We start from the raw sequence: 24,973 nt of genomic DNA on the forward strand, positions 1-24,973 counted from the left end.
GCATTTAATGATTCTCAGAGCATGCTCTATTAAAGGGCTCTGACATAATTACCAAAGGCGCTGTGTCATTTATGCACATGGCTCACAGGCAGCTCCAAATAAGCTCCTTCTGGGGGAGCGCACTCATGTTTTGGCAGGAGAAAAGAGGACCAAGTTGCCTGGCTACAGGTGCAAGGATTTTCTGGGTGCTCCGTGGTAAATAAAAGCTGTCCTGGGTCTCAGAACCCTCCCTGCCAGCTCAGGCTGGGCTGGATCCCTGCCTAAAATAAGGCAAGCCCCAAATGCGGCTAGCACTCGGAGCCAGCAATGATGCAGAGCTCCAGGAAGAAGCAGCCTTTGGCAGGAATTTTGTCCTTAGGAAGAGGAAGGCAAACTTTCTGCTGGAAATAGATAGTCTTGGAGTTAATCCTCTGGGCTGTGGTTCAGAGCTGAAGTCACCTCATTCTCCTGCTAAGGTCCTTCTGCCTGATGTAAATCATTTAACCTGTTCTGGAGGGAGGAAGATTGTTCTTTTCTTGCTGCTTCTCCCTACTTTTTCCCCCTTTGCTCTCCAAACTCTCCTTGGAGGAGGCTCCAAGAGCCCCCTCTCCATGCTGTAAAAACACCTGAGGTGCAGGAGACCCCTAAGGCACCTAAAGCCACCCAGGAGAGGTGACTCAGAGCCACAGAATGGTCTGGGGTGGATGGGACTTCAAAGATCACCCCGCTCCAATCCCAACCCCTCCTGGCTGAAGCCTGGAGTTGGCCACAGAGCTGTGTCCATCCTGGTGAGGGCACTGCCTTCTCCTGTGGAAGGAGATGGATTGTCCAGCAGCCAAGATGAACTTGGCTCCTCCCCAGCCTGGTGAAGCCACCAACCCACACGAGGATGTTCTCCCACACATCCCTGATTTTGTTTGGGGGGAAAGATCAACCAACCACTAATAAAATATGGGTTTAGCTGAGCTACAACAGCTTCATATTCAACAGCAAAGTGCTCAGCAGTTCTCTAAAAAAGAAAAACAGACACTCGCCAAACAGAAAAAAACAGGGTTTCTACTGAACCAAATGGATTTTTAAATTATTCCCTCAGCTCCTAACGCTCAAGGTATCACCAAAACCTTTTCCAAGACTGGCAATGGAACTGCAGGAGTTTCACCAGCACCACAGGGGTTTCAGTAGCCCTTTGCTGGAAGTCTGTTTCCCTCCCTGGATTTCTAGTTGGGTTTGCAAACACAATTGTAATGCTTCCATCTCGTGGTGAGATGTAGAATAGAAAAACGTGGGGAGCAGCAGCATCCAAGTTTTTCTTGCTGACTCAAAACCTGGAAGGCCAAATCCTTCCCTGTGGGACTACAAAAGAAGGAATATCTGACAGTCAGAAAAATCTCCAACATTACTGACATTTTTCATTAATAGCTTTCTTTTTAATCAGGAAAATACCATTTTCTTTTCAATTTGGCATGGAAGGAACACGAGTAGCTGCTTTTTTCCCCCAAAAAAATTGGTAAGTATTGAGCTGCTTATAATAGGCTAAAATATAATTTTTAGCACAGTATTCCTTCTTTCTGCTGACAAATTCGGCAATCTGTCCTCCTACAGCATGAAGTAACAGCATTCACCCACCCTCCTTAATATTATATATGTATAGTTAACATGGTGTTAATATTTCGGGGCTCTGTTAGAGCATTATCCCATCACTTTGGGGTATCATTTTATTTCTATTCACAGTAAATGAGGCAGCTATTGTTTAAAAATAGCAGAAAGCTGCTGGTGGCATAAAACAGGCCAGGCTTGTCCTTTTGGGCACTGATGGATGGTTTTGGGGTTAGAGCCACCCTTACAGGTGTCACTGGGATCAGCTCTCAGTATTTACTATCATCTCCCAGGCTGGACAGGACATCCTGATCTAGTGGAAGGTGCCCATGGCAAGGGGTTGGAACTGGATGATCTTTAAGGTCCCTTCCTGTTGTGGTGTGGGGTTTTGGTTTGAGTTTTCAGGCCAGCTTTCTATTTCATTTGTGTGTTATGATTTAAATTATGCATACCGTTATGTGTCAATTCTCTGTATCCCTGCTTCTGTTTCTAAAACCTTCCTTGCCAATCTTCCTTAGCTCGATATATCATTTGCTATTTTGTATCGTTCCACTCCTTTTGCTATTTCTGTTGGATTTGGTTCTGTATCCCCGCCTTAGACTCCTCCCTGAGTGTACCCTCATTGGTTGTTTGCTTTGTGTAGCCCTTTCTATAAAACCCACGGCGGGAGGCATGCTCCCAGTTCTTGGGGTTCAGCTTTAGGCTTTATTCTTCAGTTGTACCTTTAATAAATCTCCTCAGTTTACCCCAAAACCCGTCTCACCTCTGCTTCATCTCTGCGCCCAAGAAGCGATCGCTGAGAGCATCGGAGTCCCTGGGCGGGGAAGAAGAGTCTCCCCGGGGGAATGTGTCGCAATCCCTAATGCCGCCGTGCGCGTCCTGGGAAACACACACCGCGACACCTTCCCACCCAAACTATTCTGGGATCTACATCTGCTCCCCTTTGCCTGGCACAAAGCCAAGGTGGCTGCAGTGAAGGGATGTGAGCAGCACCACCAAGTGTCTCCAATGACACAAGAGTCAGTATTCAGCATCAAAATGGCGTTTTCCATAATCCACAGGGCATTTCCCACCCTCAGAGGGCATTTTCCATCATCCATGAGTCAGTACAGAAACAGAGTGAATCCTACTGCTTTTGCAATTCCCCCAAAACTATTCTGTTCCCCCAAAGCCCAGCTGCAAGCACTCAAAGGAACAGGAGAAACAGCTTTCCCAAAGCTCCTGAATTTCCCACTAAAAGCAGCAGAGAATGGGGAAAGCAGGAGCACAAGGATTAACAATCAAATATCCTTAAAGTAGGAAATGTTGTGCTCAAAATCAGCCGGAGTTTGATGTTCCTCTTTTGAAGTTTAATTATACCAAATATTCTCCAGGAACATGCCATGTTCTTGTCTATCTATTCTGAATTGTAAGTACCAATCAGCATGTAAATGATCAAATAAAATCTTTTGTTTGCAAGAGCCAGAATATCTTTCTGGGAAGGAAGGGCTGAGCACCAGCAGCTTTTGGTGTGGTGCCACCATTCTCAGTGGGCTCCTCCATGATTGGCACTTCCACAAGGAAATTGGAGTGGAAAAAGTCCAGGGCACTCCTGAATTCTTGTGCTGTCATGGAAAATTACTATCTAAATAGGGAAGGGTAGTTTGTTTCTTTCTAAAAGGTCATTTTGTTCTCCTCAATGATGGAGCTTGGCTGCTCAGTTTAGAGATCACAGCTCACACTTGGACAGTGCTCCAGCTCAAGCCATCAAAACCGAAAATTTGGATAAGTGAGTGAAATTTAGGGATAGCTCAGCAATTACTGCAAGCACCAACCCTGCCAGAGATCAGAGAGTGTTTGGACAACACTTTCAGGCACAGGGTGGGATTCTTGGAGCTGTCCTGTGCAAGGTAAGGAGTTGGCTCAATGATCCTCATGGATCCCTTCCAACACTGGATGTTCTGTGATTCTGCACTACTGCTGACCTGGGCATTTGGGAGCAAAATATGACGAGTGTTAAATGTTTTTCCTCTAAAGAGTTAGAGGATGGGAGGAACTGAAAAGACCAAGCCTGCTCCTCATGCATGCTTCCTGGAAACCTTTTTTTTTTCCATAGCTAAATGTTGACCCAGCTTCTCTCACCAATTTCCAAAGAGCAAAAGTCTTCACCAGTCACAGACATTGTATTAACCCTGTTTCTCCTCTGATTCAGAACATAAACCAACACAGAGCTACACCAGTAGCAAGCTGGATTTTTTTTTTCTCACAGGAATCTGGTAAGCAAAACTTCCATCTATTTTACTTCTTTCAAGCTTGGCCTAGAACTGTAGATGTGTTTAAAAACAAAAAACTCACCTCCAAAATGAATAAGAAAGATCACAAAAAATGCTTCTGTCCTTTAAAAAGAATTGGGGGAAAAAAACACTGAGCAATTTCAAATATTTACAGTCCCTCTGGACCACTGACAATGGGTGAGACAAATTCCTGTCTTCGATGAAATCTCCCAGAAAAGAAAACATCGGAAAACCAGACCTCAGAGTCTACAGAGTGAAACCCCGTCAGTAACATTTGCTCAGTAAAGAACTTTCCCAGCATCGGTGGAAGTCTGTGTTCACAAAGCACTGAACAGGACTGTGCTTGGGATGGCTCCTTGGTTTGCCAGGAGCTGGGTTGGGGAGTTTTTCCCTTGGTATTTTTCCTATTCATTGGAATGCAATTTGGGATTGAGATCCTTTTTAAATTTTAAGTTAAAGTAACAAGATTTGTCTTTCAAAGGAAACAAACCATCAGCAGCAACCAGGCTGTGGGGAAAGCAGCCTGTGCATGGTCCTGCTTGCCTGTGTTCCCTCTTACCTCCTTCCTGGAGCTGCAGGTGCCACTCCCGCTCACCTTCACCAGCAGGCTCTTGGGCCACAGGATCAGGATCTCCTTGGCCTGCTCTGTGGGCTTGCTGTCCCCGGGCAGGGTGTGCCTGTTGTATGCCTGTCGTTATTGTATTAAGGACGGCATGGGAATAACGACATGACTCCCAAGCTTATTAGCAATTGAGAGCGATCTTTATTCTTCAAAATCCTCTTTTATAGACAGTTCTGAAAGAATAAAGTTTCATTGGTTAGCAAACCAACACAAGACCGTCCTTGGACAGATAGGAACAACATCCCTTGACTGTTTCTTGCAAGTAAACAACAAGTTAGAAAAACACCACCTGCAAAGGTTGTTTTCTCTCTCCAATGACTGTTTGAATCCCTCCTTATGGTTTCCCAGACCAAAGTGAGAAAGCCCTGTACTTGACTTTCCCACAGGCTCAAGCTGGTGCCTGAAGCTTGAAAACCTCTTATTTGACCACTGTCAGTTCCCATATATGCCAGGCCCTGCAGAGGACACACAGAGGCTGCTGGACACGGGAGCATCCCTGCCCTCCCTCCAGGATTCTCCTCCTCCTGCAGCCACCCTGCTCAGTTATGGGCATACACTGATTTGGGAGAGGTGGGGATGGAAAGAGCCACAGAAGGGACACAGGACTCCAAACTTTGCTTTTTTATGTGAAGTCACCGAAGAAATCACTGAATGACATGACTGAGTTACACCTGGTAGTGCAGGTGACAGAATGAGTGCAACGACTGCTCAAGGTGCCTTCACAGCTTCAGCCCCCAATGTTTTGTATTTACCCCACTTTCCCATATAAATCATGCAAACAACGGGAACCATAAATCCTCCTTCAAAAGCCACCACCCAGCCAAGTTGAAATCTCCCACTAACACCAGTGGGAGCTGAGATAATGCTGTCACTACAAGGGGTTAGGCCGGATTAATGCAGGGCTAAGCACAAACTGGAGCTGTGCCTTCATCTTCATCCCTTCACCATGTCCATAGGTTTCTTCCCAGCCTTATCACATTGCTTCCCTCAGCTCAGCAAAGGGACAGGAGGTGGAGGCTGATCTCTCTCTGCTGAGCTGCCCACACCAGCCCCACCCCTAAGGACTCTTGTCCTAGTTTAGGACAAATTTAGGGGAAAATCCCCACAACTCCCTCCCCCACCACCGGGTTCGGGAGGAATTTCCTCAGAGGAAAAAGTGGAAAAAACTTGTTTATTGAGAAACAACGAAAAAAACACTCTCCGACACAAGGAAAACAGTCCGAGATGACAACAAATGTTTTCACCAGTCCAAGAGAGGGTGAGCAGTCTCTGCTGGGGAGGGTGCCAAAACTTCTTTCAGGTGCAGACTCCGGGGGGTGTTCCCTTGATGTTCCTGAATCAGGGCCCGAAGCAGGTCCGATGTCTTCAGGGAAGGGAGGAAGGAAAGAAGGGGAAACACAAAAGCAGAAAAATGGCAAAAAAGCAAGCAAAAAGCAGAAAGCAAGAGAGCAAAGCCAGCAAAGCAGCCTAAAGCTAGCAGCAAGCCAGAAGCCAGCAGCTGGGGGAGGGGCTCAGCTATAGACAAAACAAACTGGGGACATGGGAACAGGAAAAAAAAAAAAACTATTTGGGATACAAAGCATGAAAATGTCCTGTCACCCCAGGACAACTCTGTATTTTGTGTGTAATCCATAAAACAAAGGCTTAGGTGGATTTTAAGGCTAAGTCTTCCTATGAACAGCAATTCCAATGCACAGCCCCAGGTGCTGTGTGAAACCCTAGACACAGTCCATGATTCTGTAAACAGCAAGTGGGGTTTATGCCTTTTAACCACTGGTACCAGTTCCATTGCAAATATGATGGGTGGATTTAAAAGTTCTGCAGATTAATTCCCACTCACACCTCTCTTTCATGGGGAAAAACGTACCATGAGGATAACCCCATCCCTGCTCTGCCCTAGGAGCTGCTTCTGGATCTGCTAACCCAGTGCCTCAAATTCCATGTGCTCCTCCTTTCTCCTTTTCACTGCCAGGTACCGATGCCAAAAATATTCCATGAAATTATAGGATGACTGGGTGAACCTTACAAAAGCTGTCAGGCAGCAAACAGAAATGTGCCACTGACTTGGAAACTGGATCTGGCTCCACACAGCCAACTATTCTCTGCTCACAAAGAGACATCCTGGGTAATCATGGAAATATTCATAACATCTGCTCAGGCTGTTCAGATAACCACGGAAATTTGTGTTATTGGACACTTAAAATATGGATTGAGGGAAAAGTTATACTGTCCTCCTGATCCAGTACAGGTTCCTTGCCAATATTTCCTGCATGTTGTCCAGAACATCAGGATTTGGAGTGCCCTCCAATTTTTGGTCTGTTATGACAGTCCTGTCGCTGCTGCTGCAAAGGAAAGCAGAACACCTTATTTTGGAAGATGCACAAGAAGTGCATCCTCAAATCTCAGTGCCCCTTTGGGATCCAACCACAGCCAACATAGACAACAGCTCATCCCTGCAGATGGAGCTCATGGCAAAGCAGGAATTTGGCATTTGCATCAGAGCTGGGCTGTCCATATGCTCCTTGATGGATAAAAGCCATGGGGAGCTGTGGCAGAGCAGAATCATCTGTGAGGTCTGAAACAGCCATTCAGAACATTTAACAGTGCAAACCCATCTAAAATTGATGGCCATCTAAAAATGAGCCTCTTCCTCAGATCGCTGTTTCCCTATAACTCGTGGGAATACAGGTGACCATCCATGTGCCACAGTCCGTGCTGGGTGATGTTCATCCAACCCATCACTTTTAGCCCCCAACTGCTGAGTTTGAGCTGGTGTTTGCTCACAGGAAGGAGGGGTGGGCTGGGTCATGGCCCAGCTGCCCAGCCTGGGCCAGCTCGATGGCGTTTGCGCTCCAGCTTCTCGTAGAGCAGCACGATGCTGGACTTGGGCTGGTCATAGTCCCTGAGCAGGATCTTCTGCAGGTATTTGCTGTTGAAATATTCCAGTCTGTTGGAGAACAAAATGAGATGGGTTTAGCATCTCCCCTGACTCCCCAGTACCAACAGACCTGAGCAAGGCAGCAGGGTCATAGCCCGTGACTGCTCCATATTCCATTAAATCCCATTAAATTCTATTATATCCCATTAAGTCTTCCTCAGAAATCGATGATCCAAGAGGTCAGTCCCTAATTATTTCTGCATTATAGTACATGAGTCAGAATATTAAAACTTCACTAAATACAATAAAAACTCCCCAAAAGTTCCAGATATATCATGAACTCTTCTAGAAGTGCTACAAGTACATGCAGCAGCCACAGATTTAAACACTTGCAGATTCCCTCTTGAGCCATTTCCTCTTCTTTTCTGCTCAAATCATTGAATAATTTGGGTTGTAAAAGACCTCTGAGATCATCAGTCTCTCTGAGATCTGCTCACAAGGAGCCAGGATGCTCCTGAGCAGCAGTGACTCCCATATCCTCTAGTTGCACTTCCAAGCATGGGCATTCCTAAAAAAATCTTCACCAGCTGCATCTATATCTGGACCACCAAGGAATTAAACCTGGCAGATAGTTTTTTTAGTATATTTTATGGTATTTGTAAGGGGTTTTTTTAATCCTGATGCATTTTTTAAATTTTAAAATGTACAAACACAGAATTTAATGAAAATTGAACACTTTGCTACAGAAATCTGTAGAGGTCCTCTGTAATTTCAGTCCACAAAAAGCAGTGCTGCAAACTCAGCTCTTTAATGTTAACTGTGCACAGCCTGGGACAGGCTGCATGTCACAGCCATGGCACTTCCAGCAGATTTCTTTGGGCAAGAAGGGACAAACACAACAGGAGAGGAGAAAGGGGTTTTTTTAGGGTGATGCACAAGAGGTGTCTACAAGCAGGGAAGTGCCCTGAAAACCTGGTGTCCCTTTGGACAAGGAAAAGCTGCCCCTCTGTCATCTCCCTCATGCCACGAGGATGAACAAGGCACAGCTGCCCACAGTGGAAACTTTGGGAATAGAAACCAACCTCCTTTTTTCCTACATGTGTACACAGTTGTATTTTGGCAAATCCTTACTTGACTTTCCAGTAATACTGTCCCCAGTATCCAGATATATCTTCAATGCCAGCCAGCAAATGATCCAAGAACTAAAGAGGAGAGAGGATTTGCTCTACGCCAGTTGCATACATGATGAACCCAGCCAGCAAACAGCAAAAGCCACACACACAACAGGGGATGATTCCAGCTCTGGATATGGAGCTGGGAAACAAGGAGAGAAGGCACTGGGATAATTCTCCATCCACTCATCCAGTGGTGCTGGAGTACGAGTGCTTTGCTTTCAGGTGTGGGCAAGCAGAGAATAAATGCTGAGGGCCATGAATCTGCTCTCTGTGATAGGTACAGGAGGGCTGATGGCTCCCATGTTCTGCCCTCTGGGCCTTGACCTGCAGGAAAGGCTCATTTTGGGGTTTTTGAGGACAATTTGTCTCAGGAAATCAGTATCTTCAGGATATAAATGTAGGTAACACATAAATGATGCTTTGACTTGAATAATAAATACTGCCTTCTCCCAGACACTTCCTATGGGCTAGACGGGGGTCTGTAGTCCAGTCCGGATAGCCACAATCTTCCCAGAGAGAGAGGTCTCACTAGAGACAGCCTTCTGGGGGTTTTGGGCAGTCTCCAGCTGCCGGGCAGCCTCGGCAAGGCGCAGCCAGTGGCTGCAAGTGATTCAGCTCTTACAAGTGATTTCAGCTCTGCTTTGTGAGGTGTTCCCAGGCCAAATCAGGGAATGAGAGACAGAAGTGCCGTGTGGCAGATTCCACAGGGTAGCCTTTATTGTCTAGCCCTGCAAAGGGTAGCCAGGGATGACAGCACCCTCCTGAACAGGGGTAAAGCTGGTGTATTTATGGGGGAAAGCAGGGGTGGTACCAAAGGGGAGAAAACAATGGGTTGGAAAGTATCTAAATGGGTATATCAGAGCATTGTGAGTACTTTGCCCTGACCAGAGAGAGAAGTGCCTCATCTAAGGGTTATCTCTCCTGGGGAGGGTTGAGATGAGCTTATCATATTCCATTCAAGGGACATTCCTCCAGGGCAGAGGCCTGGCAGGCTCATCTGCCTCCACAACTTCCCACTAAATGAAATCAGCACATCATACTTTATATCAATACATTATTATTGTTTAAAATTATATAAAAATGCCAGCCTCCGTGTGTTTTCCACCTAAAAGTTAAATCCCTGTAATTTCCCCAACTGCTTTCCCTCCTAGTGGCATCTCTAAACTGGGAGACGGCTCTGCTCTGCTGCCCTCCATACTCAGGTACTGATGACCCTGGAACTTCCTACAGCTCTAAAATTTTAAAACTGTGTTTTTGGGAGGTCAGAGACAGAAAAGTTTCAGAGCAGCTGGCTCAGCCCTGCAGCCTGGTGTGGGTTTAGTGCCCTCACATGGCTGTTGGCAGCTGTGTGTTCCACCAACATGACACTGGGGGGAAGCACTGAAGTGTCCCATCCCTGGGAGTGTCCCAGGCCAGGTTGGACGGAGCTTGGAGCAACTTGGGGTAGGGGAATGTCGGGTGATTGAAGAGACAGGGTCCCCATGGTTTGCATCATGATGCCTATTTTATTGAACACACTGCTGGTTTATATATCTTTCAAGCATAACAACTATATCTATATTTCTTAGTAACATTGCTTAACTATGGGCTAGTACAGACTTGTACAGGCCTGTACTGTCTTGCACACAAACATATATACATACACCTTGATCTCTTCCTTCTTCAGGGTCTTGCCTCGACTTGTCAGGGCTTGTAGCCCTCTAGCACATCTACTTCTGTAATGAGTTCAGCAATACTTTGAGTCCTGTTTCCAATCTGTATTCCCACATTTCTCCCTTCTCTTTCCACCATTAAGATATTTTTCGTGGACTTATTGATCAGTCTCTGAACACATTGTAAAACACATGGCAAACAAGTCATCATAAGCAACAACACAGCTAAAACATAAATTCCTGTTTTAACTAAATTCTTAAGCCAGCCAGTAAGCCCCCTATTTCCCAAGCATGTGTCCAAGCCAATCAGTCATCTACAACCCTTAGTTTGGTAACACTTTCTCGGAGGGCCTGGATGCTAGCATGAATAGATTGAAAGTGGTCAAATAGGTTTATGTAACACAAGCCTTCAAAGTCTTCACAGCCATGTCTTGGCAGTCCTACTTCTGTTCTTGGTCATGAGGGCTGATTGAAAATTAGGTAATTTTTCTTTTCTCTGGGCCTCATTTTCTTGGAGGTGATTGATGTTTTTCCCGACAAGCAGGTAACTACTTCAGATCTGTTGGTGATAAAACATATGCATACCTTCTCCCTAGGTTAGTAAATTAGCTGGGCTTTATCATTGTACACTCAATTAAAAATCTTTACGTAAAAATTTTTAAGAATTGCCTCTGCACATGCAAATCTTTAAAGTAGTATTGCTCTGCTAGGGATCAAATTTGATTTAGTTTGCTTTCAAAATTTTTAGGGTAAATATTAATGTAAATGTTCTTAAAGAGCCACACTCCCCTGCTTTTGTTTTTTAACATGTTTCTTGTTATGAACATAAAGGCAATATAAAAAGTAAAATATGTGACAAATCAATAAACTTACACTAAGCAAAAATAAATAATATATGCAAAATAAAATGGTAATTTAAAACAATGCATTATCAATTCCCTAAATACTATACCATTACCCAGAATCTGCAATAGCTAGTAAGCATCATTTTAGAGTGAGGGCTTGGAGAACCATTCCTGGGTAGAGGCTTCCAAGTTCACTTCAAAAGGAGGTCTAGCTATTATGGGTCCAAATTCTGCAAGTCAAAATGACCTGAGTAGAGTTTTGGTGCAGAAAACACTTGGGTTTATTGACATATTTCTCAACCAGCTAAGGCTAGGACTTAGCCATGGCCTAGGCCTTAACTGGAAGAGTTTCCCTAATATATTCTAAAAGCCTTTTAGTAATAGTAGTGTCTTGGTTTGGAAAGACAGATATCTATCAGGGAAAACTGGAGTTTCCCTTGGAACGGAGAAGGTAAAACCCCCTCCCTCCAAATTATTATAATTTTGCAATTAGCAGCTTTCGGGCAAAAATATGGGGATAGGAATAACAGTTCTTTACTAGGAATATTAAAAAATACAAATGCAGTAATACAAAAAAAAAACAACAAAAAAACCCCCCAAAAAAACCAAACCAAGCAAGCAAACAAACAAAAGTCCTAGAAAACCCTGACAGAGTCAGGAATACGACCTGACACCCTGTCAGCCAGGGTGTTGGAAGCAATCCAGATAAGTCCTCCTGGAGTGACAGATGTGGTTCTGTTGAAGTAGAGACGATCCTGTGGACAGGTTCAGTGGTGGTGAGATGAGTCCAGTCTTCCTCTGAGAATCCAGTGGAAAAGAGGATGCCTGGGTTCCCTGTGTCCCCATTTTTATCTGGGTAGGGAATGGTTGGCTCCTCCCCACTGAGTGGTGCATCTCACAATGGGATGATGTAAGTGTCATGTCATTGGTGAGCCTTTATGGCCCATTAACAGAAGATATCCCCCGGAGGGTGGACAGTTGATGAAAGAGATAAGAAACACTGCCCCACCTGGTTTTAACAGATGGTCTATTATCAGAAAGCATCCACCCTCCTCCCCCCTGGAGTTACAAGAGATAAGGAAAAAAGAAACCATCTCCCAACTGCTTTCTACAGATGAAATAGAATACACATTTTTTTGGTTACATAACCCAAGACAAGTAGTTAGGAAAGTTTCTTAAAATAATACATCTTGTAAATAGCTATACAACAGTATGTGAAGGTTTGTAAAGCAGTCAACTTTGTCATTTATCTTTAGCTAAGTAGTAATAAAGCAATAAAGGACATTAAACAGCTTATAACTAATAACAATCATAATATGAAATTGTTACTCATTCCTCAGTGCTAATTATGATAAACAAAGAAGTAAAAATTATTCTTATGTCTATAACAAAATAGTTGTATCTCATCATTTAAATAAGCAAATTTTAACAAAAATTCATTCATGCTTTACGCCATTTATTTGTATAGCAGAAGTATATCTTATAATTTAAACAAATGTATTTCAACAAAACTTAAAATCAACTTTATTAAAACTTCACTAAAACATAACAAAAAATATGCCTAAAAAAACTTAGTTAACATCATTAAGACTAAAAAATTAATCTTAACAGAAATTAACTTATTTAGACTCTATCATTACAAAAAAGTTGCTAAAAAATTGAAATACAACAGTTAAACATCAAGGTAAAAAACATGCAGGTAAACAATTGTACCAAAATAGCAGCAACATAAATTTATCAGAGGGATTGAAGTGCTGCAGCTTTTTAAGATTGTCTGTACAATAGATTTGAGTTTGGCCTTATAAAAGTAATGAGTTGTGAACGTATGGCTGGAGAAGCAGGGACCTGCACAATCCTGCTTTTAGCCTAAAGGATGAATAGAAGCTGAAACGTCCTTGAACCATTCCTTAGATGGGATAAGGAGGAAGTAAAGCTTGGAACAGTAGCTGTAACAGGATGCTAGACTGGATGCACTGACCATAAGTTAGGGAAGATTTGCAGCATTTAGCCTCATGGACAGAGCTTCTGAACCAATTATGTATACTGCAAGGATGTGTGAACACTATGGTTTAACCAGTGATGTTCAGAGTTAGGTGCATGATATGCTTAGCACAGTATAAATGTACGTCATATAGCTGAATAAACGAGCAAGATTTTTAACTCATATGGAGTGCTGTCTTGACTCTGGCTGATTCCCCGGCCAACAATGAGATATAAATATTAAAGGCTAAAACCATAAAAATTTAGTTATATAATAGTGCCATAAGTTTTGCACAAGTAACTTGGTTAGGTTAGTGGGTTTGTAAAACTGACACTTGCATATAAACAGTTACAAAGTTAGGGGTTCAAATTATTCTAAAAAATAAGCTATTATTTATTGTATTTGTGGTCTATCAATATACTTAAACTGTTTTGATATCAAGTCTAATTATAATTTAAATGTGGGAAGGAAAAATAATTATACTTGGATCACTAAATAGCTATACCAAAAAATTCACAATAAAATTATCTTCTTAAAAATATGAAGTAAAAAGCAAACAGCTGATAAAGCTGACAGTGGAATTTCATGTACTAATTATAGCTAAGTTTCAAATAACTACAACAAATAAGGTTCAAAGTTTGTCTTGAATTTGAACAAAAAAAAAGTTAAATTTATGACAGCTAATTACTCCCAGTAAATCATGCATTCTTGCTGTGTTACCGATATGTAGGAAAACACATCCACACAAACACCTTTGAATTTTTCCAGTGATAACCCTGTTAAAAACCATAAATCACAGGTTAAATTTTAACAGTTTCAGTCAGTACGTAGCGTCAGTTTGTATTTTGGTGTGCTATAGCTTCAGCATGCCGTGCAGGCTACAGCCGTGCTGGCCAGCGCCAGGCTGCACCACCCAGAGCAGCAGCAGCAGCAGCAGCAGCAGTCACATTTCTGCAACCGTTTTGTTCCCCTTTATTGCACAATCCCACAGTTTCACTCCCACCTTGTCTCACAAATCTGTCGTAAAGATTGTGGATTCGGTAACTCCTGGTAGCTTAACTGCAGAATCACAGAATCACAGAATCATTAGGTTGGAAGAGACCTCCAGGATCATCAAGTCCAACCCAACTCTAACCTCAACTAAACCATGGCACCAAGTGCCACATCTAGTCTTTTCTTAAACACATCCAGGGATGGTGAATCCACCACCTCCCCAGGTAAACCATTCCAACACTTTATTACCCTTTCTGTAAAACACTTTTTCCTAATATCCAGCCTATATTTCCCTTGGCGCAGCTTAAGACCGTGTCCTCTCATTCTGTTAGTTGCTGCCCAAAGAGAGAGACCAACTCCCACCTGACTACAATCATCCTTCAGAAAGTTGTAGAGTGATAAGGTCACCTCTGAGTCTTTTCCTCTCCAGACTAAACAACCCCAGCTCCCTCAGTCATTCCTCATAGGGCTTGTTCTCCAAGCCCCTCACCAACCTTGTTGCCCTCCTCTGGACACGCTCAAGCATCTCAACATCCTTCCTAAACTGAGGGGCCCAGAACTGGACACATTCAATGTGCAGTCTCACCAATGCTGAGTACAAGGGAAGAATGATCTCCCTGGTCCTGCTGGACACTTCCTGATACAGGCCAGGATGTCATTGGCCTTTTTGGCCACAAGAGCACACTGCTGGCTCATGTTCAGTTGGTCATAGACCAGAACCCCCAGATCCTTTTCCACCTGGGCACTGTCCAGCCACACTGTCCCCAGCCTATAACATTGCAGGGGGTTATTGTCGCCAAAATGCAGTACCCGGCACTTGGACTTAATAAACTTCATCCTACTGGATTCTGCCCATCCATCCAATCATTCCAGGTCTCTCTGCAGAGCCCTTCTCCCTTCCAACAGATTGACACATGCTCCCAGCTTAGTGTCATCTTCAAATTTACTAATGAAAGACTCAATACCCTCATCCATATCATCAATAAAAATATTAAACAGAACTGGCCCCAGCACAGACCCCTGAGGGACACCACTGGTGACTGGCCACCAGCTGGATGCAGCACCTTTCACCACCACTCTGGACCCGGCCATGCAGCCAGTTCCTGACCCAGAAAGGAGTGCTTCTGTCCAAGCCGTGGGCTGCCAGGTTTTCCAGGAGTGTGCTGTGGGAGACAGTGTCAAAGGCCCTGCTGGAGTCCAGGTACACAACATCCACAGCCTTCCCTGCATCCACCAGGTGGGTGACCTGGTCATAAAAGGAGACCAGGTTGGTCAAACATGATCTACCCCTCCTAAACCTATGCTGGCAGGGTCTGATATCCTGGCCATCTTGTAAGTGCTGCATAATAGCTCTCAATATAAACTGCTCCATTACCTTACCAGGGACTGAGGTCAGGCTAACTGGCCTATAATTACCAGGATCCACCTTTCTATCCTTTTTAAGAATGGGAGTAACACTGGCCAGCTTCCAGTCATCCGGAACCTCACCAGTGAGCCAGGAGTGTTGGCAAAAGATGGAGAGTGGCTTTGCAAGCTCATCTGCCAGCTCCCTCATCACCCTGGGATGGATCCCATCTGGGCCCATAGATTTATGGACATTCAAGCTGCTCAACACTTCTCTGCTGTCCATTTCAATAGAGTTTTTAAGTTACATGAAGGCAAGGATTTGCCATGCTGTTGTAAAAGCTTTGTCATAAGTTCAAAAACATCTCTTTCCAGAGCAGACATCCCCTGCCCCATCGTCCCCTGCAGCTCACCTGCTTTCCAGAGGGATTTAGTCATCACTGGCCAGCTTCCCTCTTCCTTTCAGGAGCACTTAGTCCTGCAGGTCTCCAACTGCCGCTCAGCTAGGTGTTCATTGCTATCCTCACAGAGGGCACCAATTGTCGGGTGATTGAAGAGACAGGGTCTCAATGGTTTGCATCATGAAGCTGATTTTATTGAACACACTGCTGGTTTATATATCTTTCAAGCATAACAACTATATCTATATTTCTTAGTAACATTGCTTAACTATGGGCTAGTACAGACTTGTACAGGCCTGTACTGTCTTGCACACAAACATATATACATACACCTTGATCTCTTCCTTCTTCAGGGTCTTGCCTTGACTTGTCAGGGCTTGTAGCCCTCTAGCACATCTACCTCTAATGAGTTCAGCAGTACTTTGAGACCTGTTTCCAATCTGTATTCCCACAAGGGAAGGTGTCCCTGCCCATGGCAGGGGGGTGTAATGAGATGAGTTTTAAGGTCCCTTCCAACCCAAACTACTCTGATTCTCTGGAATTACTCTCACATACTCTGATCATCACTCCTGCGAGCAAGAATATCCCAACTACCCAGATGGCAAAATAAATTTGAGGAAGAAAGCTGCTTCTGGCTTCTGCATCCCTGATTTCCAATTATTTGCATTTTTACCTTCTCAGCTTAATTGGTGTATGGCCATTTTCAGCTCACACCTCCTAATAAACACATTTCTGAGATGATTTACCATTCACATAGTAACAAAAGAACAAAGTCTTCTCTGTTCACGACTGGAAAAAGCTCCTCAGCCTCCTGAGCTGTTGTGTTAACCTCAGACAAAGCCCTAAAGTCTGATCCTATTTTGAGGATGCCAAACAGGTTTTACAAATGTCCTCAGCCCCAGTGGGTTTATTGCTAAAGAAGACAATGACAATAATATTCCTGAAGGAGCCATACCCACAGAAATGTGGCTGGGATTGAACAATTAGATTCAGGAATATATTAATTTTCCATTGGATGCAGATGCAAATGCAAAGGCTCAGCTGAGTGGTAGAGCAGCTGATCTCATGGAGGTGAGCCTCTCCCTGAAGTCCTCTATGACTGCAAATACCAACATTTGGGTGGTGAGAACAAGGGGAATGAAATCCCACATTTGGGTTATGGATGTAGAATCACAGAATGGTTTGGGTTAGAGGGGACCTTACATCTCATCTCATTCCAGGCCCTGCCATGGGCAGGGACACCTTCCACTGTCCCAGGTGGCTCCAATCTCCATCCAACCTGGCCTTGAATAATTCCAGGGATGGTGCACTTCAGAGGTTCCGTCCAATATAGCACCAACCTTATCCTCCCTTTCCTCATTTTTTTGAAAAAATATCCAAACAAGTGGTGGTGATGGGACTGGAGAACACATGGAATTTCCTAATCCTGAAAGCAACCAAGCCTCATTTTCTTTCTTTCTTTCTTTCTTTCTTTCTTTCTTTCTTAGACCAGAGAAATTGGAGTCAGGTCAGAGCTTAAAGTTTTGGGCAAGAAATCATAGTTTTCTCTCATGTTTGTGCTCTACCTTATGCTATATCAGCCTGATTGGTGGCTTGTGGTGGTGGGTTTTTGTTAAGCTGTTTTGAGTTCTGCATCTCAATGGTTCCTCCCTGTTTCCCCCCGCTTGATGGGTTGGGTGCTGTCCAGGCATGTGCCCCCTTCGTACCTCTCCTACCCCTGCCCTGTCCCTAGAAGCTTCGGTCAGCTGTCCATCTTTCCCCTGACCCTGCCCTATGTTATGGAAAAAGCCCCGTCCATCTGTCCTGGGACCAATCACCTGCTTGTTTCACACCCCCCACCCTTCATTTTTAAAAGCAGGCACGGGCTTTGTCTCCTGCTCTTTTTCGTCCCCCCCTCTTGGGGAATAAAGGTCTCTGAAAAATCGTACAGAAAAGAGTCTTCTCTAGTCCTTGCTCTGAAGTGTAGACACTGCAACACCTGATTGCCACAGAAGAACACCCTTGTTCTGCACCATTACCTAAATCTGCTGGCAGATTTGGGAATGGCCCTTGTCACAGCCGGGAATCAGAGCTAGCTGGGATTTTACCAGCCATGTCAGCAGCTGCTCTTCCAATGCAAAAATAACCCAGGGTTAGGAACCTGAACAGGATTTCCAACATGGAAAGGGGCTGACCTGCAGAGGATTTGGGTAAAACTGCAGATCTGCAGGGTCCCTGGAGACACGCACATTCCAGAAGATATCAGAAAGCTCTGGCCATGTGTTGATGGATGCTCCACTTACCCGAATGTGGATTTGCTCTCCCACAGTGGGAGAACTCCCCCTTTTCCTCTTGACAGCCAACAGGTCAACGAGGGGACAGATGGTCATTCCCTGCAAAGTGACCACCGACACAAAAATCAGCCTTTCCTCACACCTGATTTTCCTGCACTGGAACAAAAGCCACTGGCATGGGGCTGAGCCACAGTGACCTTGTTCTGGTGTTGGAGCAGCCTCTTTCATCTGCCCTGCTTTCCCGGCAGGATAAAACCTGCAAAGCTTCAACAGGACTAGAAATTGTTCTTCCAGGTGTACCCCAAACACTTTGTTTGCTCCTGGTAGGAACTTGTTGTCACGATCCATTTAATGGTTGTGATGGTTTGGGATGTTTGGGAATAGCTAACTCAGTTAACTGAACCTTGTGACTGACTGAACTGAACATTCCCCATCTCTGGAGCTCTGCAGAACTGGTGCCCAGACCAGCAGATGGAAAGCACTTGGATGTCAAGGTTCTTTGCAACTTAAAAAATAAATAAAACAAAGCCTCCCTCCCTCAGATCACATCCACCCCTACTCTACAGCTCAGGCAGCGCCGGTGATTTAAATGAACAAAATTTACTTCAGCTGATATCCTGGTCTTTGTCTTAATTTAATCCTTCCTCATAAATTATTATTAGCATTCCCTAAACTAATTCAAGGCCAAGAGATGACATACAATTAATCATTCTGAGCAGAATGTATTTTTTCCTGCAGATACCTTGGGAAAGAACAGGAGGAAATCTCCCCAGGGCTTGGATATCAGCAGAGCCCCAGTGCTGCCATGCAAGGGCTCTATTTTCCTTTTTAGATGATCTTCCTCACACCAAAGGAATTCCTCAGATTTCAGCGGAATCATTTCTCAAATATTTAAAGCACTGAGAGAGTTCTATTGTCTATTGTAGTAGTTTCATGTTCGCCAATTTTAACTTTTCTCGGCCAACGCACCAAATTTGTGATGGTTTTTGTGCCTACTTTTTTTATTTCTGTGAGATAGACTTTTGGGAGGAAAAAGGCAAAACAGGCCCAGCTTAAAAGTTGCAAAGATAGTTTTATTAACACACACTAAAGGATAGAAAAAAAAGGAAAAAATTGAAATTAAAAAAAAAAAAGAAAATTTGATTCTTTCAAAACTCTTCTCTCTTCCCCACAAACTGTTCACTTTCCCACAACCAACACGGAGAGACAAAACTATGATTTTCAGTCAGTTTCACCATTTAAACATAATCTTCCATCACTTTGGGAGAGGAGTCTCTCTTGCTGTCTCCATGGAATTTCCCTACTATTTTCTTGTGGGTTTTAACTGCCACAAAAAACAGTTGTCTGCCAAAAAAACCTGCTTCTGTGACTCCTCCCATTAGCAGTTTCCCAGGCTGCTTATGGGTCCAGACTTTTGCATATTAGGGTGTCACCTTTTAAAGATGCATAACTCAAAGGAACAAAGAATTCTTCTTCTCAGGGAACAGAGATATCTTCTCACTTCTTTACCAGCATGATGGCCTTATCTCTATCTCTGCTTAAGTATCTCTTAAGATTAATATCACTTAGTCTATCACACACGCCTTTGTTCAAAATCTACACACAAATTTGCACATCTCCCTAAATGCATATCTTCCCACGATTTGAAGGGATATGTTAGTCCAGTTTCCATAGTTTACATCCAGAGAAGTCCAGTCAGAAATGTCAATTTCCTCAGTCCCTCCTTCTAATGATCTTTATCAGTTCTTTCGCTGACTTCATATCATGCTGTCTCTTTAGTGTCAAATCACTCTGTCCTTCCTCTCTCTCTCTTAGGGAAAGGGTTGGAGTTCTGAAAGCTTCATCTTGCCAAGAAAGGGTTAAATCTGCCCAGGTCTGGGATGGTCAATGTGATCAGCTGCTCTGAAAAGGCTGCACTTTTCTTTCTCCTCCCCTTTCTCTCTCAGCCCGGGAGTCACCAGAGGAGGGGGAAGGGGGGGGGGGGCGGTTCCTTGCCCATCTCTCGGTGGCAACTGGGGTAGGCTTAGCCCAGCTGGGCCCAAAGGGGTTATCAGAGGCCCAGCTCCTGCCACTCCCTCCCGGCTCGGCTGGGTCCAGGCCTTCAGCTGCCTCCCCCACCTGCCAGCCAGGGCCCAGAAGCACGGCCAGGCCTTAAGCTGAACTCCCCTCCCAAGGGGAAGGGAGCAGCAGGGCCAGACCGAGCCGGCCTAGGCCGTCCTAAGAGAATGGCCCGGCTCGATGTTACCTGTTCAAGTGATTGGGAGGAAAGGGCCAACTTGCCCTCACTCAGAATTTTATATGGGTATTCCTCAAAGTCGCATCTAGCTTCCTCAATAGTCTAACAATATGTCAATATTTAAAAATGGACTCTGATAGGTGCCAGTTTCAAAACATTCCAGGAAACTATTTCTACTTTAACTAAAAACCAAACAGTGTCAACCTATAACAAAGGACTTTACAATTTACACACCAATCCCAGCATTGCCCACCAAAAAATCCCCAAGTCCTGCAAGGGAATGTAGGGGCATCTCCCTTTTCTGGATCAGTGCCTCAAGCACCTCCAGAATCCTAGAATCCTGGAATTGTAAAGACTGGAAAAGCTCTCCAAGATCAAGTCCAACCATTCTTCCAGCATTGCCAAGGCCACCACTAACCCATGTCAGCAAGTGCCACATCCACATGTTTTTTTAACACTTCCAGGGCTGTTGTCTCTATCACTGTCCTGGGCAGCCTGTTCCAATGTTTGGCAACCCTTTCCATGAAGAAATTTCCCCTACTATCCAATCATTAATTAATAATTAATAATTAATAAATTAATAATTAATTAATAATAATAATTGTAGGAGGATAGCTTGTATCATAAGGTAGAGCTATCCACACCTGGGCCTCAAACCAGGCCTCAGACCAGGCCTCAGGCCTGGTCTAGCAGGCCTCAGTACGTTCAGCATACGTAGTAGCAGATAAACTTATCTGCTACTAAGAATGTATTAAGGTAGTAGTGTTACTAACATAGAACAGTTACTGGGAAGACACGGTGGCTACCTTAAACTGCAATAGCTTACATATTTCTGTATTCTCACTGCCTATCAGAATGCACCTGTTCTTGTAAACTATTCTGTCTGTATTTAACCCACCATCTCACAGAATAAATCGGATTACGTGCTTAGAACCATATTGGTGTGGACGCACGTTATTCTAGCCCCCGATCTACCAGGGCTCCGCCTTTTTCTGGCGCCCGAACAGGGACAGAGCCTGGTCAATACGGCTTAGACGCTGTCTGTTCAAGACTCAGATATTGTCCGCCGGGCTTCGATGCTGTAAGCGGAACTTATTTACCGTCCACCGGGCTTCAATGCTGTAAGTGAGACGTATTAGCCGTCGCTGAGCTTAGATGCTGTAAGCAAGACTTAAATGTTAAAGACCTTGCTTGATTTAGGACGTGTGTGTGTCGCTTACGGAACACAGTCCTGGATACTCGGGGCAGATCGGGGAGCGTCTGTCGATTGGATTGGTTAGAAAGGCGACAGTGCCACCTACTGTCAGCAGAGAGAAGGTAAGAGCGGCAGACGCGGAGGGATTCAATTATGGACCGGTACCTTTTGGCTGCCATGCAGCTTTTAGCGTCCATTGTCTCGAAAAGAGGCGAAAATATCAAAGACTCTGATATAAATCGGGTAACCCTATGGGTTCGGGAAGAAGGAAAGCGAAAGCGGCCATCATTTCTTTGCAGAGAAGTAGGATGGAAAGAGAAAGGCAGATTGCTATGGGACGTTGTAGTTTTACCGGGAAAAAGAGCAAAGATACGTTCAGAGTTAAGCGTAATTTGGGAAAAAGCAATAAATGCCTTGCAAACATTCGCAGTAAAGAGCAAAACCGTAATTTTAGCTTGTATCATAAGGTACAATAATAAATTAATTTTAATAATAAATTAATAATTAATCCAGAGCTGCTGGATGGCTCTGAATAGGCTCAGGTCTGATCTCAACCACCATCTCCAAGGCAGGAGTTTCCCAGTCTGGCTTGGTGCAGCTGCTTCCCAGTTCTCAACCTCCCAGCTCCCTGACAGCTTCCCAGGAAGGTGCTGCAGGACAGGAACACCCTGTTCAGAACCACTCAGACAATTTCCAGCCCTGGTTTAGGTGTTCTTATTTAATTCCAGGGAGATTTTGACTGGAAAACGGTGGCTGCAGCCTGAGCCCTTCCCTAATAATGTGCTGCATAATTTAAGCTGCCCTCAGAAGGGCTGTGCTTAGGGAGGATTTTTGGGGTGCTTTTGCACCATTGTTGTTTTTATATCTTTCAATGAAGAATTTTTGAACTAAAAATAAATCAAACTCACTGAGAACTTTTATCTGAGCAAATAATTTAAGATAAACCACTTAATGGTAATAAAACACTTGAATGTACAAAAACCTGACTAATGAGCTGTCTTGGTTTGAAAGACAAGTATCTGCTAGGGAGGGGCAGGACCTCCCTAGAGATGGAGAATTCCAATCCCCTCCCTCCAAATTATTCTAATTTAGAAAATTAAAGGGGCTTTCAGGCAGAGGTGTGGTGATAGGAATAACAGTTCTTTACTAGTATATATGACAAAGCAAACAAACAACAACAACTACAGCATTAATAATAAACAGAACCAGGAACCTCGAGGGCTTTCTTTCACAAAGCCTGGGGCAGTTTGATCTCACTGCCCCTGCAGGACTCTGAGAGACCAAGCTGGAACGGTGGAAAATCCCAGGCTGGTGGATGAGCTCAGAAGCTCCACGATGGTAGCTGGAATGGCGGAGATGTCCCAGCAGAGCAGGGGCACTGCAGGGCCACAGAGTAGCAGAAAGCCTCAAAGCAGCTCTGAAGAAGTATCAGTGGTGGGGCAAGACCGGCCCAGCAGGGCAGGAGGAGGCGAGCTCAGAGTTCCTGGGCACAGAAGCAAATGATGGTAGATTTCCAAGGATGGGATGGGGTGGTGCCAGTGAACTCTTCCCACAGCAAGAAGCAGCCTGACCGTCCTCTGCGATGCCAAGAGCAAGAGCCGGAAACTGCCCCAAAACTCACGTTATCTCCCCTCTTGGAGGGAAAACTCCCAGAGACCCAAAAACAAAAGGTGTAGCCCAGTGCTACCCTCTCCTTTGGCCACTTCTTTGTTTTGGTCAAGCACTCAAAAGTACCCGGTAGTTAGTCTCCTAGCAACTTATGGGGGGAAATTCTATAAGTAAAAAAGAAATAAATCTAACCCCCAACATGAGCACATTTCCAAGTATGGTGCACAGTTATTAAAACAAACTTTGACATGTCCCAACAGCTAATAAACCCCATTGTGCTCTGCCTTGCTAATCATGGCTTAACCTATTTAAACAATTTCTTGAAGTGTCTGTCAAATTCGAGTTCACTGCTTGACTCACTGGTTTGTAAACATAAATTCTGTTGAATGTTTTTAAGCTCTCGGATTCTTTGCCAAAAATGCATGCTGTTATTTTCACAAATATTATTAATATATAAAAATACCCATAACTGAGGTACTCTGCACTCATTAGGTACCAAACATTGTAAGAGGAATGGAGGTCTAGCCTCTCCCAACACAGAATCAGCACAAGATGCAGCTGAGGAGAATGGAAACACCACATATCTGTTTTTTCTGGTCATTTTCAATGTATGAAAATGGGATCCCAGGGAATTCTGGAACCAGGACTTGGGTTTTCATGGTAATTGTAGCTAAAGAAACTGCAGAGATAAGTTAACAGGAGAGTATTTTCCTGCCTTGCTCCTCATTATCACCAAGCCTTCGTCTCTTCATTGTTGTGAGGTGATAGGTTTTCCATGGATGCTGTAGACTCTCCATGCATGGACATAACCAAAAGCCATCTGGACACAGTCTTGCCTGCCTGACCCTGCTCGGGCAGGGTGTTGGACCAGATGATTTCCACAGGCCCCTGCCAACCTCAGTGATTCCCCAGTTCTGCCACTCTCAAGCCTAACCTGAAAGTCTTGAGTAGGAGTAGGACCATCCTCGCAGTTCAGGTCCCAAATCTCATCTATTTAGGACAGCTACTGGAATGTTCCTCCAGTTTCCCAGTGAAGGATGCTGCTGTACATGAGCTTGTTATGAATTAAATCCCTTAATCTGCCACAATTCAGAATATGGGGTCAGAGGATTTTCATGGATCTCTCATTCCAAGGTATATACCTGTCTGAGTCCAGGACATCCCTCTGGCCACCCTGGAGAGTTTGGAGACTGGACAGGGGGGTCTGGGATCTGTACAAGGGGGTCAACTAGCCTCACACAGAGCCCAGGAGGACACTGCCTCTGATCCCAGTCCATGGGAGTGAATGCCCATATTGTATGAAGAATCACAAGCTGAGAGAATTCAAAATAAGTAGTATTTCGTTTATCATAGAATGTAAATGTAGAATCTAGGATTTTTAGTATATGGGATTGAAGAGGCAAGATGGAGGAATTGGGGAGTGGCCCTGTCTTCCTTGTTCTTGTTCTTTTCCCCCATCTTCTGCTGAGTTGTATCACAAGGATTGGTTTAGAGTAGAAATGACATGTTAACATAGGTAGTAAATATTGGTAAGGGTCTGTAAATAAAAAGTATGTTGTGGATGGTGGTTGGACAAGAGAAATGGTACAAAGGGTCCGGGACCCTCTGATCCGCCCAGTCTGCCATGTGCTCTGCTCTGCTGGGGATGCCTGGCAGAGCTGAGAAAGAACTGAAAGATAATGAAGAATAAACAACCTTGGAAACATGCACTGGCGGACTCAGCTTGTTTTCTCTGGCTCCGGCATGGAACCTTTAGGGCTAGAGAAGCCCGAAAACCTTATTACCTTGGGGAACAGCAACCCTGGGAGAAAACCTTATTACCTCAGGGAACAGCAACCCCGAGGAGAATCTCAGGGAACAGCAACCCTGAGATATACCTACAGATTCCCTCCTGCTGGGAGAATACCAAGGGACTAAAAAAC

At 44.4% G+C, this 24,973-nt stretch overlaps 1 pseudogene; it reads right to left on the reverse strand.

Annotated features, from left to right (window-relative positions):
* Nucleotides 1-24,973, reverse strand: part of LOC134564847 (sodium/hydrogen exchanger 2-like) — a 47,970-nt pseudogene that overhangs the window by 15,278 nt on the left and 7,719 nt on the right.

This window comes from Prinia subflava (assembly GCF_021018805.1).
Source record: "Prinia subflava isolate CZ2003 ecotype Zambia chromosome W unlocalized genomic scaffold, Cam_Psub_1.2 scaffold_22_NEW, whole genome shotgun sequence".
In the NCBI taxonomy this organism is placed as follows: domain Eukaryota; kingdom Metazoa; phylum Chordata; class Aves; order Passeriformes; family Cisticolidae; genus Prinia; species Prinia subflava.